Source organism: Mauremys reevesii, linkage group 4 (genome assembly GCF_016161935.1).
Source record: "Mauremys reevesii isolate NIE-2019 linkage group 4, ASM1616193v1, whole genome shotgun sequence".
NCBI classification, from domain to species: Eukaryota; Metazoa; Chordata; order Testudines; family Geoemydidae; genus Mauremys; species Mauremys reevesii.
In genome coordinates this window covers 29034903-29053682 of record NC_052626.1, presented here as the reverse complement: position 1 = coordinate 29053682, position 18780 = coordinate 29034903, and the positions used below count along the sequence as shown (strand labels likewise).

The 18780-nt window shown below is 42.5% G+C and overlaps 2 protein-coding genes across 8 annotated transcripts in view; one reads left to right on the top strand and one right to left on the bottom strand.

Moving 5' to 3' along the window:
* Positions 1-9876, bottom strand: part of BTBD7 (BTB domain containing 7) — a 103638-nt gene extending 93762 nt beyond the window's left edge. For 5 of the 7 annotated variants that reach the window (XM_039536771.1, XM_039536772.1, XM_039536770.1 and 2 more), the window contains exon 1: positions 9733-9876. The gene's annotated coding sequence lies outside the window, so the exon portion shown is untranslated. Of the gene's footprint in view, positions 1-8786; positions 8873-9732 lie in introns of all 7 variants that reach the window. The other 2 variants (XM_039536775.1, XM_039536774.1) reach the window with 2 other exon arrangements.
* Positions 9303-18780, top strand: part of LOC120404373 — a 28835-nt gene continuing 19357 nt past the window's right edge. The window contains exon 1 of the transcript XR_005597965.1: positions 9303-9461. The gene's annotated coding sequence lies outside the window, so the exon portion shown is untranslated. The remainder of the gene's footprint in view (positions 9462-18780) is intronic.

The window sequence follows — 18780 nt, the reverse complement described above, 5'->3', positions numbered from 1 at the left end:
GATCTTTTGTAAATCTCTGACTGGTAACTAACTACTGCTATTTTCTGGACTCAATGACTAGAGAAGAATTTTATCACCAGTACTGCCTAGGTTACAGAGTCATTTACTCAGTCAAATAAGAGCCTAGGTTAAGCACAGAAATGCCTACAAAAACACTTTCCCAAGACTGTAATCTACATTTTTGTAATTAGAAATTAATATTGTAGCAGTTGATGACAACCCTGGTATAATAAAAAGTCTTTCAGTATTTCCATTATAAATCCTTTTTTTCCTGGAGGTGTTTAATAAATGAATAAAAAATAAAGTTATTAATAGTTGAGTCAGAGATGGGAGCTACTTTCTGATCCAAATCTGATAGTTCAGAAACAACAACAACAACAACAAAAAGAACGTGATAAGCATTCAATTCTGTTTAAATTCAGACACAATAGATGGCTGAATTAACAGCGCACACACATTTTTGGAGAAATCAAAACCCCATAGCACCAACTGTAACAGATTTCAGTGAGACCACAGGTGTTTGGTATGTCTGAAAGTCTGATCATAACACAATATTTTTCATGTTCTTCTACACATTGTATGTGATACTTGTTAGAAAATACTGAGCTTTCGTCCAGTACACTACATTTACAGTTCTGAAACAAAAGTATTGCAAAGTGCACTGCCTTGCTTTATTGTTAAAAATGTCACTTCTGTTACTATACCAAATGATCCATGCCTTCATGGCTCCAAAATATGCATTTTGTCAATAGTATTATTGTTTCCATCTATGCTGCAATGTTTAAAGAATGTAACAGTATAATGCACCTCAAAACTTCCTAGAGGTACCACATCAGACTGTAATGGAGGTATCTGCATGGAAAGTGGCAGGTATGATGAATTTAATTGTTTTTTTCCCCCCTTTACCAGGAGGTTCTAATAATGTTTCTGAAGAAAGCAAGTAGCCAAAAGAAATTGAAAAGCAAGCTAATTAACTCAGCTATTCCCATGTATTATAGGACTTTATATCTGTATCAGGTTCATCCCCCATATATCAGATATCTGCAGCACAGATGCCTATAATCGGACAAAGTGTCAACCTTAAATGGATTTCCATGTTTGGTTTGTTTAAGACAAGAGCCTTCATGAAGAATGAGCTAAAGGAGAGGGGATGATTAGAGAAGTCAAATGGAGAAAGAATAGGGTTTCACAGGCCCTGGCAAACCATGTAATCCAGGAGTAGTCAATAGCGGGACCGCCAGCCAAATCTGGACTGCCAGACACTTATGAACAGACTGCAAAAATCTTTTTATTTACTTATTATCATTATTATTTTTGTATTATTTTCTCTGGACTCTGGACCTTTACTATATTTTGACCAAGAAATTTGGATCTTGACAAAAAAATAATTGATTACTCCTGCCGTTATCTTATAGCATTCTGTTGTTTTGAATGGTCCACTTTAGGGGAGGAAGGTAGGGAAGAAAAAGAAAAAGGTGGGTTATATGTTGGGACCAGGAGGAAAAGAACAACACAAAAACCTTTCCTTTCATTATGATTACTTTAAAAGACAAACTACCTATCATGCAAAGACATTATAGTATCTTTTCCTCCTGCTCCCAACATATAACTCACCTTTTTCTTTTTCTTCCCTACCTTCCTCCCCTAAAGTGGACCATTATTGCTATAGTTTGTAAAAAAAAAAAAAAAAAAATTAGTGTAGCAGCTGCTGTGGGAAGCAATATTCCCATTTCACATCTTAACACAAGATAAGCAATCCAGTCATTCAGAAAAAATACTTCATAAGAGATCAGTATATAATACATGAGCATATTCCTTAAAGGATTTAAGATACCTTGGAAGGAATGAAAACATCACAAATTGCTTAGGTTAATATAGGTGCTCTTTTCAGAAAGAAGACTACACCTCTACCCCGATATAACGCTGTCCTCGGGAACCAAAAAAAATCTTACCGTGTTATAGGTAAAACTGTGTTATATCAAACTTGCTTTGATCCACTGGAGTGCGCAGCCCTGCCCCCCCCCCCGAAGCACTGCTTTCCCGCGTTATATCCGAATTCGTGTTATATCGGGTCGCGTTATATCGAGGTAGAGGTGTACTACTTATTACCAGGTTTCAGAGCGGTAGCCATATTAGTCTGTATCAGCAGAAAGAACAAGGAGTACTTGTGGCACCTTAGAGACTAACAATTTTATTTGAGCATAAGCTTTTGTGGGCTAAAGCCCACTTCATCAGACGCATATAGTGGAAAATACAGTAGGAAGACACCCACACACACACACACACAAAATGGAGGCTGCCATACCAACTCTAACCAGACCAATCGATTAAGGTGAGCTATTCTCAGCAGGAGAAAAAAAACCTTTTGTAGTGATAATCAGGATGGCCCATTTAAAACACTTGACAAGAAGGTATGAGTAACAGCAGGGGGAAAATTAGCATGGGAAAATAGTTTTTAGTTAGTGTAATGACTCATCTATTCCCAGTCTTTATTCAAGCCTTATTTAATGGTGTCCAGTTTGCAGATTATCACCAGACACAGATAAGAACAGCCCTTGCCCCCCAAGAACTAACTAGTTGGCTAAACCAATTAGCTTAACTAAATTGATAAAAGCTATTTTTAAACCAAGAGCGTGTCCATACAGGGGTCTGCATAAATTTATAGATGTTTAAAGATACCCTTAGTTACAGGGGTGCAAGTTGGTGCGTAGACAAGGCTTCACATGAATAAGTGTTTGCAGGACTGGGCCATGATACACCAAGGATAAGACCCACTTGGAAGAAAAATAAGCTAAAGTTAACACCATCTCAAATTTCCTCCACCAGTCTTTTCTATTAAGTAACACTGAGGCTATGGCTATATTTGCACTTCAAAGGGCTACCACGGCAGCGCTTTGAAGCGCTAAGTGTAGTCAAAGCGCCAGCGCTGGGAGAGAGCTCTCCCAGCGCTGTCCGTACTCCACCTCCCTGTGGGAAACCAGCACTGGGGCTTTGACCACACTGGTGCTTTGCAGCGCCGCAATTTGCAGCGCTGGAGAGGGTGTGTTTTCACACCCTGCTGCAGCGCTGCAAATTTGCAAGTGTAGCCATGGCCTGAGACAGAGATGGCATTTGACTCATGTTCACACAGATATGTTGTGGAAGTCTTCACAAGAAATATGAGTGAGATGGGTGTGGGCCTGACAAGTGTTTCCAAAGTATAAAGGGACTGAGGTGAGAGAGGGAGAAGGAAACAACAAAAGCATTGAGGGTGGCACCATTAGTGGAGTGAAGGAAGACAAAATAAGATCCAAGATGCAGGCCAGGATGAAGTTGAGCCATGAAGGCAATGAGGAGAGTTTAAGATTTTATATTGCTTCCTAAAATGCACTTCCTTATTTTTCTAGCCTTTTAGAAGTATTTATCAGAATGACTAACGCATGGCAATAACTTTACTTTTAAGCTTTTTAAATTTTGCTTCTTTGCACAGTTATCAAAGCATCAAAAGACAAGTAACTGCCCTCTTGTATCACATTATATAAAGAGATCCGGGTAATTAGGTACACTCCTAAGGTAACTGACAAATATGATACTTGACAAATATTATTTATGTCAGTACACAAGACAAGACATTCCACAGGATTAATGTTATAGACAGGTTTGTACATAGTATTTAAGCAAAATCCTGATTAAAATCCTACCATTGGATTATTAGTTACATACAAGGGATCTATAGTTGCATCTAATGTCAATATCTGACTCCAGATCATAAGATGACATTGGCTGGCACTAAATTTTCAGATCCACTAATTGAGTGACACCACGTAAAGTATGTAATTCTTTGATCAAGTGACAGACATTTACTAGCAAGCCTCTACTTGTTGAAACTGAAGCATCACCACTAACAGTAGAAGTTTAACACAGATCTGTCAATCAGTTCTGAAAGTAGCAGAATTTTATTAGGTCTTGAAAAAACAAAGCTGAAAGGAAAGGCTAGGGAAAGATTTTCTATACTCAAACTAGTTAAAAGTTTAACTATGACAAATATTTCCCTTTGGATGATCATCTCAAGTTTTTGGTGTTAAGAAATTAGGAGACAAATGTTCTCCTTTTATCATACTTAAGAGTAAGAGCTGCAAATTAGCATACTGAAATAATGCTATCTCAAATAGAATATAGTAGAAAGAGAGGGAGATCAAATATGGGCAACGAGAATGATCAGGGCACAGAAAAATTCTCACACGAGGAGGGACTGAAAAGATGTATTCTGTTTACTTTAAAGACACAAACAACAGAACGTGATGAGAGCTTACAAAAAACTACAAATGGTAAAAGTACATCAGGATCTTCTATTCATCTCAGTACAAGAAAAAGGGACATTCAATGAAACTGAGAGGTGGCAAATTCTAACAGTAAATTTTTTCATACAATACACAATTAGACTGTTGCACTCAGTGCCCCAAGATAGAGGCCAAGAACCTAAAAGGATTCAAAAGAGGATTAGACATTTATACAGAGAAGATTATTCAGTTATAATAGTAAATATATATTTTTAAAAAGCTCTGGAAGGTATTTGAACTCTCAAGATTCAGAGCATAAATTAATCTCTAATTTTGAGGGATTAGGAATAAAATTCCCCTGGAAGCAGGTTATCTCACAATTACCTGCTGCAGGTCTCTCTCTGTAGCAGCTGGTACTGGCCACTGCTCTGATCCAATATGGCTATTCAGGAATGCTTAGCAGCAAAGAATCCTGTGGCACCTTATAGACTAACAGACGTTTTGCAGCATGAGCTTTCGTGGGTGAATGATTTAAACCCACAAATGTAAGAAAAGGACCCTCCCCCAAAATCTATAAATCATTCAGTTCTACTTAGTTACTGAATTACACACTTTTTAAATATATATATATACATACACACACACACACACACACACGAGTCTTTCACTGTTTGGGTGGACTTCTGTACTACTCAATGATCAATTTAAACAGTTTCCAATTTAACTCAATGTCTTCATGCTGCAAGAGAGCTTTGTGCTCTAGTCATGAGAACAAAGAACTGTAAGCACAGAGGATCCTGAATCCTACTCCCAGGTGAGCTGCTGACATTATTTGACTTCCTGGTGTAAGTCTAGCTTGGGGGGGAAGAGAGAGAAGCAGCACTGCACTAAAAATTAGAAGCTGCAGCTAAAGTCAGATTTCAGATACAAGTTACAAAATAAGTTTTGCTTAAGCCTGCTTTGCTATTTTGCTTTCTTTTCTTTTTTCAAAAGATTAAAATAAAAAGTACACAGATTGTGTACGGGCTTATCCGTGAAGTGTGATGTGGTGATCATTCCAAACAGTCATTAGCACTCAAAACCACCATTACAATCTGTATACTTTTTGGTAGGCCAGGTCTACACTAGAAATATATCTCAGTGTAACTATGTCACTCAGGGGTGGGAAAAATCCACACCACTGAGCTATGCAGTTATACCAACCTAACCCCAGTGTAGACAGTGCTATCTCGATGGGAGGGCTTCCCCCATTGACATAGCTACTGCCTCTCACAAAGGTGGATTAACAATGCCAACAGGAGCAGCTGTCCTATCAGCAGAGCAGCATCTTCACTAAAGCGCTGCTGCTTTTTAAGTGTGGACCTGCCTATAGTCTTATACATACATGAAAATTCAATTATTCTCTCATCCGCAAAAATTCTCTCATCCACAAAAACAGTCCTGTCAGGTCACAGTATAGGTATTGTCAAAGTTAGACTCAGGACTCACAGTTTGTCAGACCACTCTGTTTTATTAGCACAGCGCTTCTGCTAATAACACCCAGATAATGTGAGCCCCATGCAAGACACAAACTATCTTATTTATACAGATAAAAGGATGAGAACTTAACAAGATAACAAAGGGAGCAGAATCAGATAAGTTTACCTGGGTTAGGCATGCATATTTTATTCCCTTACTAACTACTACCCATCTTCTGTTAATGTTTTGCCATTAGCACCATTGTTTATGCCTAATGTTTCTTTTCCTGGCACCTGTATTTCAACATTTCTTATTTCTGCTTAAAGGTACATACAACATTTCTTTAATCCATTCTTATTTTTACAATATAATTTATTCTACTTTCACAGTATATTGGTAGATTAACATGAGAAATACTGTGCAACGGTGTATCAATTTCCACCAAAGGATTTAGCAGCACGTTGAGAATTAAGCCTCACACATTCTTGTGAGTACCTGGGCTGTAAAAATGAGAAGAGCGATTAAGTGACTCACCCAGTGTCACAGAGTTGGTGTTAGAGCCAGATCTGAACACAGACTTCCTAAATTCAGGTTCATAGAATATCAGGGTTAGAAGGGACCTCAGGAGGTCATCTAGTCCAACCCCCTGCTCAAAGCAGGACCAATCCCCAGACAGATTTTACACCCCAGTTTTCCTAAATGCCCCCTTCAAGGATTGAACGCACAACCTTGGCTTTAGCAGGCCAATGCTCGAACCACTGAGCTATCCCTCCCCCCAATTTGTGAAATCTAACCCCAAGACTAAGCTTGCTGATTACTTTTCTGCATCTGTTCTGAAGAGAGTGTATACCAGTCTCAATAGCCATTTGGCAACCTATACAAATACATTTTACATTTACACAAACATGTTAGAAGTATGAAAACTTCAGTTCTAGTTATATTTTTGTAACAGTTTTAAACACGAGTTTGCCACAATAAATCCTTAACTAATGCGAATAACAAGTATGATGTATTGTAAAGGTTGTCTTGTTTTATCCACTGGTATGAACCTAGAACTTTATCACATATGCAGCAGTTTTTTCTTATCTCAAATGAAGGCTAACTTTGGTCTCAAGGCTCTGACAATCCTGCTGAAATTAATTCAAAGAAATGAACTAAAACTGCTTATTCTACAATTGCATCAGAATATGTAATATTCACAAAATACACACAAAATTTCAAGCTGTCTCCTAAACAGGCTCAAAACCTGAGAAAACAGCCCAGCAGCACGTCTGTGCATGTATTCTAAGATGACTTATAAAAATAATTCAAGTCTTTCATATATGCATCTCTGTAAGTCATCCAGTGCCAGGTATACATGATTACAACACAACCATCTATGACTCAGCAGGGGAATCTGGACATACAAGGAAATTCATTTATATTAACAAGTACAACCATAAAAAAATTAAACCAGAGTGTAACTAAGAAAAAGTAGTTCAAGATTTCTAAACTTAAAAACTGTGTTTCTAGTCTGATCAAACATATAAAATTGGAGGAAAATGTCAACCCACTCCAAATGCTGCTAATGCTGCGCCCTGAAGCAGATTAACATAACTCTTAGTGAGACTGTGTCAAAGTATAAAGAGACAAGGTGGGTGAGGTAATATTTTTATTGGCCCAGCTTCTGCTAGTGAGAGAGAAGCTTTCGAGCCACACAGAGTTCTTCTTCATTCTCTCACCCTAATAGAAATTGGCCCAATGAAAGATATTACCTCACCTACCTTGTCTCTCTAATATCCTGGGACCAACATGGCCACAACAACACTGCATACATCAAACTATAAAGAATTTAGTATCAGTTCTTTGGGAAGCATCAGGAATAGAAACAAACATTGATTGTAAACTTGAACAGAACTTTCTAAATGTCCTCCTTGCCCACATGAAGACCCCATGCAAGTCAACATTTGAACTGAAATACCAATTACTGCCTATCACACCAACTTTTCCAGTCATAGATACTACAGATCTGATTCACTAGGCCAGTGATCAGTATGTGTATGTACAGGAAACAATCACATAGTGCTACTACACATAGAGTGGTGCTGAAGTACAGTAGAACAGCAGAGTTACAAACACGTCAGGAACGGAGGCTTTTCGTAACTCTGAAACGTTCATAACTCTGAACAAAGCGTTATGCTTGTTCTTCCAAAGTTTACAAGTGAACATCAACTTGATACAGCTTTAAACTTTACTGTGCAGCAGAAAAATACTGCTTTAAATAAAACATAGAAACAGTTTCCTTTTTTTTTAAAAAAAAGCTTCCCCTTTATTTTTAGTAGTTCACATTTAACACAGTACTGTACTGTATTTGTTTTTTTTTTGGGGGGGGGGTGAGTGGGGAGGTCTCTGCTGCTGCCTGATTGCGTACTTCTGGTTCTAAATGCGGTGTGTGGTTGACTGGTCAGTTCGTAACTCTGGTGTTTGTAACTCTGAGGTTCTACTGTAGTAAGTTCTCAATTGGTTCAATGCATTTCAATGTATCAATTACAATTCTAGTAATAGGAAAATTATTCTCTGAAGGTACATACACGCCAAGCGCATTCCTTTGAATATATATTACACTTTCCGATATTCTGCCAAGAGTAACCATTTCTACTTTTTAAGGTTCAGACAATGCAATCCACTGAGTTTATTTACATTTGGAAAAACAAGATAACATAACTAATGATAAAAGTACCATCTACTCAGCCTGACAGTTACGCTGGCATTGAATTTCTAATTGGGAAATAAACATTTGTACTCTGGTTTCATACACAAGAGCTTCAAAGCAGGAAAACATAAGTCAGTGAATGTAAGTAAAAGGAATTCCCCTCCCCTTATGTAATACAAGTATAATACTTGTCCACTGAGAGTGGTGTTAATGTTTGTAAAGTGCTATGAGATGTACTCTTCTATACCAGCTTTTAGTCAAATAAATCAAAGCTTAACACCTCTGTGTAAGGTAGTTAAAGTTATTACCACTAACAAACTCATATCCAAAATGGATGTAAGAGGAAACAGAAATAAAAAGTGTTATTATTTACACACCAGAAGTGATTGCATTTCAGTGGTGCTGTATGTGCAGTTTGCCAAGCACTTCAGATTTATCATATTATGCTGTATTGGTTTGGCTACTAGAAAGAAAAAGAAACAAAGCTAAAAGATGCTGTATTGCATTCCCTGGGCCAAATCCAGATATGGTTTAAATGGGTGCAAATCCTACAAAGTTGATGTCTTATTACCTTCCTATGTATCTGTTATGGTGATAGCACTTTACATTTCTAGGCATCTTTTGCCCAAGAATCTCAAATTGCCTGAAAAACACATGAAGTCTCACACCACTTCTACGGTTGAGGTGGGAGTCATCATACATTCCCTTCTGTGACAGAGGGAAAGTGAGATGCATAAGCAAACAGCATGAAAACCCCATCCCACCAGCAGTGGGAATGTACCAGAGGGACAAGCATGCACATTGTCTGCAAAGTACTCCAAGTTCGCTTAAGGCGAGCAATGAGATATCCATGAGGAAAACAGTTGGGCTGGGGGTCCCGCAACCCACCACGTGGACAGTGCGAAGTCCCGTGGAGTGGAGGGGGCCCCACAACTCACTGGTTTAAAGAGAGACTCTGCAGACAGCCACGGAGAAGGAAAACTAAGCCAAGCCCCATGGGCTGAAAGGGACTCCTACAACTCAGTACGAGGCAGAAGGGGAAGCTGCCTGAGGTGGGCGTAAGGGGAGCCCTGCAGCCCAGCACTGGGGTGGGAGCGCAGGGGAAACCTGGAGGGAGAGAGTGAAGGGGGCCGTAGGCCAGCAGGTGGGCGGTGGTACTGGAGGGCTACGGTCCAGCCCCCCGTGCTATGGAGAGGGCGGGTGGGCTGTAGCTCAGCTCTTGGACAAGTACAGGGAGACCTGTGGGCGAGAGGGGCGATGGGGGCATCAGCCCAGCTCCCGGTGGAAGGGGCCGGGGCATGGCCCGTGAGCCCAGATACTCACCGCACTGCCCCCGGTGGCTCCTCACCTCCAACAGCGGCTGCTGCCCGCGGGCTCCATTCGCGGCCTGACCCGCTCAGCGGCTCCTTCTGTTTCCTCTCTCCGGCCCCGCCGCTGCCGGAGCCGCCGCCATTTTGATCCCGAGCCCTAGACTAGGGGGGGGGGGGAGAAGCGCCAGGGAGCCTGCGCGGCGGCGGCTCTGCGGCGCCTGGGTCATGTGGTTCGCCGGGGAGGGGGCAGGAGGCGGTGCTGGTGGAGCCGCGGGCCATGGGCTGTGGGGAGGAGCTGAACAGGGGAGCGCCGCGGGGCGGTGACGTGGAGCGAGGAGACGGGGGAGGCAGCACCCGACAGGTCTCCGTGGGGTAGGGGCGGGGATGTGCCCGCCCTGCACCGAGAGGCGAGTCACAGCACCGGGGTCACCGGCGTGTTTCCCTTCCTGCTTCTGGCGTGCGCCAGGGACCAGCTCCAGCCAAGCATCTGAGCCCGAGCAGCGCACCTGAGGAGATGCTGGTTCGGTTGGCATCTGTCACTGTACAACCTTCAGTTCATTGCTTTTCCTGGTACCGCCCCTCCCACCGCCACTGTGGGTAAATGATGCGCATTTTGGGCGCCGCACTGGGGCAGGTTACAGCAGTGTCCCTCTTACAGCCGTTTTCTGGCCCATTTGAACACGCACATGTAACTTACACCATAGAGACTCCCATGGGAGTGGTAGCTGCTTACAACAAGAATTAATTTAGCTCCTTTTTTGTTTAAACTTCCTGTGAGCTTGTTCACAGATCACAAGCAAGATTCTGATCACAGTCAGATTCCAATGTGATTGGAGTTACTGTGGATTTATGCTGGTGTATTCTAGATCAGAGCCTCTGAGCCTCTCCCTACTTCTACTTGTCTAGCATTATTGTATTAGACAAGGTAGGTGAGGTAATATCTTTTATTGGACCAAATTTTATAGCAGCCAAAAGTATGCTAGCTGTGTTTCATAGGAGACAAAAGTCAGAGCAGGTCTAGATCAGTGGTTTTCAAACTTTTTTTTTTAGCAACCCACTTGAAGAAAATTGTTGATGCCCATGACCCAATGGAGCTAGCGAGGTTTGCAGTGTGGGAGCATCACAGGGGGCAGAGGTTTGGGGGGGCAGGGGTGAGGGGTTCAGGGTAGGGCCAGGAATGAGGGGTTCAGGGTGTGGGGGTGGGCTCTGGGCTGGGGCGGGGGGTTGGGGTGCAGGAGGGGGTCATGGCTCTGGGCTGGGGATGCAGGCTTTGGGGTGGGACCAGGGATGAGGGGCTTGGGGTGCAGGAAGGGGCTCCGGGTTGGGGGAGGCTCGGCTGGGGCAGGGGGTTGGGACACGGGCTTACCTCGGGCGGCTCCCAGTCAGCGGCACAGCAAGGGTGCTAAGGCAGGCTTTCTGCCTGTCCTGGCACCGTGGACCGGGCTGCGCCCTGGAAACAGCGAGCAGCAGATCCGGCTCCTATGCAGGGGCACATAAGTGGCTCCAAGCTGCTCACATGCCCACAGCCACCCCCTTCCCCCCCAGAACTGGCCAATGGGAGTGTGGAGCCATTGTTTGGGGGAGGGGCAGCATGTGGAGCCCTGTGGCCCCTCCACCTAGGAGCCAGACCTGCTGCTGGCCACTTCTGGGGTGCAGCGCGGGGTCAGAATAGGTAGAGACTAGCCTGGCTTAGCTGGGCAGCACCACTGATGGGACTTTTAACGGCCCGGTCAGCAGTGCTGACCAGAGCTGCTGCGACTCAGTGCCTTACATTCCATGACCCAGTACTCGGTCACGAGCTGCAGTTTGAAAACCACTGGTCTAGATGATACAGTAATAAAAATGCCAGAGGCCCTTTTTATGCTGCAAATCCTATCATTGCTAGCTCCGCTGCTACTGCAACAGTTATTTTCAAGAAAACTCTCTGTAAATAGATGCAGCCAGAAAGGATCAAATCATATTAAATCACTATGGCCAAGAGATGAATTTTCCTTGACTCCACAGAAGCCACAAAAATGTGCCCCAAAGAGTTGTTATTGCGTGCGGGGGGAGGAGAGGGGGTGAACCACTTCATCAAACCTGATTGCCTGTGGTCCACAGCAGAACCCAACACCATGTGTTGTAAGGAACAAGCATCTTTCTGTGCTGGAAAAATAACTTGCATCTGGGAAGGTTTTTCAGGGTGCATGGAACTGGATTTCATACACATGCCAAACACCAGATCACCTCTCCTCCCCCTGCTTAACATGTTCATTGTACAAGAAGTGCTGGGCACATTGAAAAAGGCATAGCCCAACACCTGTAAATTGGACTCATATTTGCTTGTTGGTGAAGAAGAGCTATGACCAGTTATGTCCTCTTCTGACTGAGTTTTCTAACATTCAATGTATGGAAGAAATCCTTCCTCCCACCCAGTAAACTTTCCTAGGTGCAACAGAGCTAGCTAACTTTCACCAGTTGGTCCAATAAAAAGTATTACCTCTCACACCTTGCTCTCTAATAATATTATTTATTTGTATTCTAATATCACATCAAAGTCCCACTCAAATTTGGGGTCCCATTGTCTGTGTGTTATGCAAACACAGAGTAAAAGATGATCTATGCTCCAGGGAGCTTACAATTAAACTAATGGGTTTGATCTTGCAAGATGCAGAAAGATTCCTGCAAGGTAATGAGCGCAGATCAGCATACATTATTTTCAATGGGAGTTGGGCTCACTCAGCACTTGCAGAAGCTTAATGCATAATAATTCCCAGAGATATTCCATTATCCACCTTACTCAGTATAATTCTGATTTGCTGGAAGCAATTCTTTTTTATTCATGGCCACCTGAACTGTGACTTTATAATATTATAGATCAAACCGTTCCCATCCAGTTTACCACTGCTTTTTTTCGGATAAATTGCAGTTAAATTGTATGGTGCACAGGGCAGTATATCACTGTAAAAAAAAAAGTCTGTCACCCTTTAAAGTACTGTATATTGACTAGTAATTGAGCAGAAAGTAACAGTATTCTCAAGTGGGCAAAACATAAAACTAGAGATTGATGTTTATTATGCTAAGTAGGCGTCTTTAGTGGTGATATTGATGTGAGTCTCCAGGCATGCAGGCCTTGGCTATTACCAGCTCTTTATCTAAACTCTTCTCTTATTTATTTTGTGCTGCCTAGCTCCTGCTGTGGTATGATAGAGCCAGCAATGAGACCAGGCTGTGCAGCTCTCTGTTAGGACTCTGTCAACATCACTTTTTAAATTTGCTAGACAAATTGTTCCACCATATGCACATTTATACTGTCTGTGATACATCAGTACTACAGCCTTTTAGATACATAGATCACCAACAAACATAGTAGCAGTAATTAAGTATTCCTGCAGATTTGATTCCTAGCCAGTTTGATAAATTAACCATTATTACACATTTTTTAAAAAAGTTAAAAGAACATTATTAAGGTTGCAAAGTCAAGTGCTCAAAAGTTAGGAAATTCCTCAGTTAAGATTGTGTCTGTAACTTAATTCAGTCCCCTTGTGCATATGCATTATGACACATTCTTTAATCACATGGTCACATATTTTTTCCACAGGACCCCTACCTCATTAAGGGCATAGGATGGGCAGTGCTCATTTCATGACAGCTATTAAATATTTTGTCTTCTCATTGTTCAACATGTGGTCCTTAGGCCTTATTTACTAACTATTCAAACTCTGTTAGAATCATAGACTATTAGGGTTGGAAGAGACCTCAGGAGATCATCTAGTCCAATCCCCTGCTCAAAGCAGGACCAACACCAACTAAATCATCCCAGCCAGGGCTTTGTCAAGCTGGGCCTTAAAAACCTCTAAGGATGGAGATTCTGCCACCTCCCTAGGTAACCCATTCCAGTGCTTCACCACCCTAATATTCAAACTAGACCTCCCCCACTGCAATTTGAGACCATTGCTTCTTGTTCTGTCATCTGCCACCACTGAGAACAGCCTAGCTCCATCCTCTTTGGAACCCCCCTTCAGGTAGTTGAAGATTGCTATCAAATCCCCCCTCACTCTTCTGCAGACTAAATAAGTACAGTTCCCTCAGCCTCTCCTCGTAAGTCATGTGCCCCAGCCCCCTAATCATTTTCGTTGCCCTCTGCTGGACTCTCTCCAATTTGTCCACATCCCTTCTGTAGTGGGGGGACCAAAACTGGACACGATACTTCAGGTGTGGCCTCACCAGTGCCGAATAGAGGGGAATAATCACTTCCCTCGATCTGCTGGCAATGCTTCTACTAACACAGCCCAATATGCCGTTGGCCTTCTTGGCAACAACGGCACACTGCTGACTCATATCCAGCTTCTCATCCACTGTAATCCCCAGGTCCTTTTCTGCAGAACTGCTGCTTAGTCAGTTGGTCCCCAGCCTGTACAGTGCATGGGATTCTTCCTTCCTAAGTGCAGTACTCTGCACTTGTCCTTGTTGAACCTCAGATTTCTTTTGGCCCAATCCTCCAATTTGTCTAGGACACTCTGGACCCTATCCCTACCCTTCAGCATATCTACTTCCCCCCCATCTTAGTGTCATCTGCAAACTTGCAGAGGGTCCAATTCATCCCATCATCCAGATAATTAATAAAGATGTTGAACAAAAACGGCCCTAGGACTGACCCCTGGGGCACTCCGCTTGATACCGGCTGCTAACTAGACATCGAGCCATTGATCAGTACCCATTGAGCCCAACAATCTAGCCAGCTTTCTATCCACCTTATAGTCCATTCATCCAATCCATACTTCTTTAACTTGCTGGCAAGAATACTGTGGGAGACCGTATCAAAAGCTTTGCTAAAGTCAAGATATATCACGTTCACCGCTTTCCCCATATCCACAGAGCCAGTTATCTCATCATAGAAGGCAATCAGGTTGATCAGGCATGACTTTCCCTTGGTGAATCCATGTTGACTGTTCCTGATCACCTTCCTCTCCTCTAAGTGCTTCAAGATGGATTCCTTGAAGACCTGCTCCATGATTTTGCCAGGGATTGAAGTGAGGCTGACTGGTCTGTAGTTCCCCGGGTTCTCTTTCTTCCCTTTTTAAAATATGGGCACTATATTTGCCTTTTTCCAATCATCCAAGACCTCCCCCAATCACGAGTTTTCAGAGATAATGGCCAATGGCTCTGCAATCACATCAGCCAACTCCCTCAGCACCCTTGGATGCATTAGATCTGGACCCATGGACATGTGCATGTCCAGCTTTTCTAAATAGTCCTTAACCTGTTCTTTCACTGCTAAGGGCTGCTCACCTCCTCCCCATACTGTGTTGCCCAGTGCAGCAGTCTGGGAGCTGACCTTGTCTGAGTATTTCAGCTTTTTCCACATTATCTGTCACTATGTTGCCTCCCCCATTCAGTAAGAGTCCCATACTTTTCCTGACCTTCTTCTTGTTGCTAACATACCTGCAGAAACTCTTCCTGTTAACCTTCATATCCCTTGCTAGCTGGAACGCCAATCATGTCTTGGCCTTCCTGATTACACCCCTGCATGCTTGAGCAATATTTTTATACTCCTCCCTAGTCATCTGTCCAAATTTCCACTTCTTGTAAGCTTCCTTTTTGAGTTTAAGCTCACCGAAGATTTCACTGTTAAGCCAAGCTGGTCACCTGCCATATTTGCTATTCTTTCTGCACATCAGGATGGTTGTTCCTGCACCCTCAATAAAGCTTCTTTAAAATACAGCCAGCTCTCCTGGACTCCTTTTCCCCTCATATTAGCCTCCCAGAGGATCCTGCCCATCCATTCCCTAAGGGAGTCTAAGTCTGCTTTTCTGAAGTCCAGGGTTATGATGACAGAATTATTTATTTCCTCCTGGTCTTTTCTATGGTGCTCACAAACATTCATTAATTTATTTTCACACCACCTATGTTAGATGCTGGAGTAGTATTAACCCAGGGTGCCTAGTTTGGCATAGCTAGGCCCTGATTTTTCACAGTACTTAGCATTATACAGCACTTTATATGTTCAAAGCACTGCTCCCATTGACTTCAGTTACTGCTTGAGTGCTCACCACTTTTGCAAATCAGACCTCTGGATCTCAGATCAGGCACTCAGAAAATGAGGAACATACAGTTAGTGACAGCCTGTGAAAAATTTGTTTGAAATGACTTACCCAGTATCACACAGGAATTCTGTGACAAAAGCAGGGATAGAATCCAATTTCCCAGGCAGCATTCAACTGCCTTAACCATGAGACTGTCCTCTCTCTTCCTGTAATCCCCCGTCTCATTCATGTCACACCTTCCAGCTTCTGCAATAAATGAACCATGAGTCCTATAGACAACAGACTCTTTCACTGCACATCCCTGATTCACCTTCATAACAGGTCTCTCCTGTGCACTGAAAGAGGCAGGGGTCCTGTGGAAAAAAATAGTATCTGATCATGTCATTAAAGAGTGTATCATAATCCACACACACAGGTCGGCCATATGAAGGTTGCCCAGGCATTTCTTAACTTTTGACTTTGTAACCTTAATAATTATTGACATCCACATAGTTCATTGGCAGGGTTGAAACCTTTAAATCCCCCCACACAAACCTCTTCCACGTGAGCTAATGGAATAACTGATAGCAGCAGTAGGTTGTCATTCTCTGTGTGGAGCAGGACTAGTAAGAAATGAGAGACTGCCAGTGAGACAGCTGAGGAATGGTATGACTCATGATTCTTGGGTTCCATTCCAGGCTCTGGAGGAGAGTGTACTCTAGCAGGCAGTCTGTTTTACCCATGTCCCACAAGCTTGACCCAGCTATGCTATCTCTTCCACTCTGTTCCTTCCAGTCATAATCTTCCCACCCTGCTCCCTGTATCAGTCTCCTTGCTCATCCAGTCCGAGTTTTCCTCCTCCTGGCTCCATGTTCCATATGTCTCTCTTTTCCCTGCCACCTCCCCATCAATGTTTCCCATCCCCACTGGCTCCCAGTCCCAATCTCCTTCCTGGAGCTCCTCACTAACATTCTACCTGCCCCCCAATACTCTTTGTCCCACTCTCTTTGCCCATCCAGTCCCAGTTCTCCCCCGGCACCCTGGTTCCTCATCAGATCTATCTTCCCTCCCACTCCATCTTTTCCCCCACCCCACTGATTCCCACTCAAAGATCATATCTACACTACAAAATTGGGTCAGCCTAATTTACATTGGCATACAGCCACCACAGTTATTAAATCATTTGTGTATGCGCACGGTTGGCTCCTTGTGTCAGTGGTGCGCATTCTCACCAGGAGAACTTGTATCGATTGTATTGTCAGTGTGGGACATTATGGGACAGCTCCTGAAAGCCAGTAACAGTTAACGCCATAAGCAATGCAGTGTCTATGCTGACACTATGTTGACCTAATTACATCGATCTTGACTTTATGCTGCTTGGGGAGGTGGTATAACTAAACTGGTGTAGAGAGGCACTTATGTTGGCAGGAGCCAAATTTAAGTGAAGACACTTCCACAGCTAGGTCGATGCAAGGCATCTTATGTCAACCTAACCGCATAGTGTAGACCATCCATTAACGGTGAGAAAAATATTTTTTATTACTTCTTTAATCTGTTTTAATAATTTATGACTTGATCTGGAGAGGTGCTGAGCACCTTCATGTCCACTTGAAGTCAATTGGAGTTGCAAGTGCTCAGCACATCTTAGGAAATATGGTAACATACTGGTTGCTTTATGCCCTGCTTTCTTTTGTTAAATGCCTCAGGATAATATGCCAGAAGCCACACAAAGATCTTGGAGTTGTGGAACAAGCAGCTAGTGGGTCACATATAGCAAGTGAATATAAACGACCAAAAAAGAGAGAAAAAGCAAAAATGCATTCCCTGGATAGAAATTTTTTTAATGTTTCAAGCCATAAAGTTTAAAGGCAAAATTTTCCTGGCTTTCTCTTCCTACCTTTCAATCTCCCTGCCACACTTGCTGTCCCCAAAAATCACTGCTGGCTACAGAATTAATAGGGTTCTTGTGAAATCCTGTCCAATATTGCAAACACAGTATTCCAGACAGGGTCGGACATTACACAGCAACCATATCATCTCCTTTGTTTTGTCTGCTTACAAGTTGGGGATTTGTATCCCCATAATCTCTGAATGGGAAAGCAATCCAAACTCTGGCTGTGTAAGCAGATGGAAAAAAATTATCTATATAGCTAACACTTTCACAGTATTGCGAGTCCCAACCATTCAAGAATCAGGAGTCAGGCCCCCAAAATCATGAGATTGGGTTAAAATCATGAGATTTAAAAAGAGAAAATAAATTTGGATTCTTTTTATTTGCGTTCTGGTTTTTGAGCCTTCTGGATACATTTGGGTCACATTTTCTTGTTTTCTTTGCAACCATAAGAACTAGAAACTTTTTCTTTTAATGAAAGTTGCTATTCACATATATTCATATGAGTTCAGGAGCTGGGGCTTTAAGAAGAACACCACATGTTGCAAGAGATCAAATCATGAGTGCTAACATTGCTTTCACCTCAGGATTTATGGAGCCAAAAATGGGTAAAGTGAATGGTCTTCTACATAAAAATCCTACGTTAAAACCCTAAAAGGCTGTAATATGAACCCCTTACTCACACTGGTGAGTAGTTACTCACATGAGTAGTCCGATTGTCTTCAATGGGATTACTCATGGGAACTGCTCATTAATGGGAATAAGGGGCTCATTTTCTGGTCCAAAGTCATTACAATAACAGGCTAGAATGTGCTTCATGGGCACATTGTGAGCTGAGCATTTAGAATGGATAATTACTCTGAGACATTTTTCATATTAATTCCTCTTTTAACACAAGTATCCAGAGACTAGTTAGAAAACAAATTTCAGACACCAAGCCTAGAGGTAGTAGAGGGGTAGGCAAATATTACAATTGTTAAAGGTGAAAAGTAAGACTATAAGAAAGAAAGCATTCAGTAAAAAATAAAAGGGGGCCTTTCAAGGGTAAGGAAGAATGGCTTTTAAATAACAATTGAGAATGAAGCCCTCGGAATGTGGCCCTGGAGAGATGTCCTTCCTGTAATACATGTCTTAACTACAATGTATAAGTACCCTCATGGGGAGA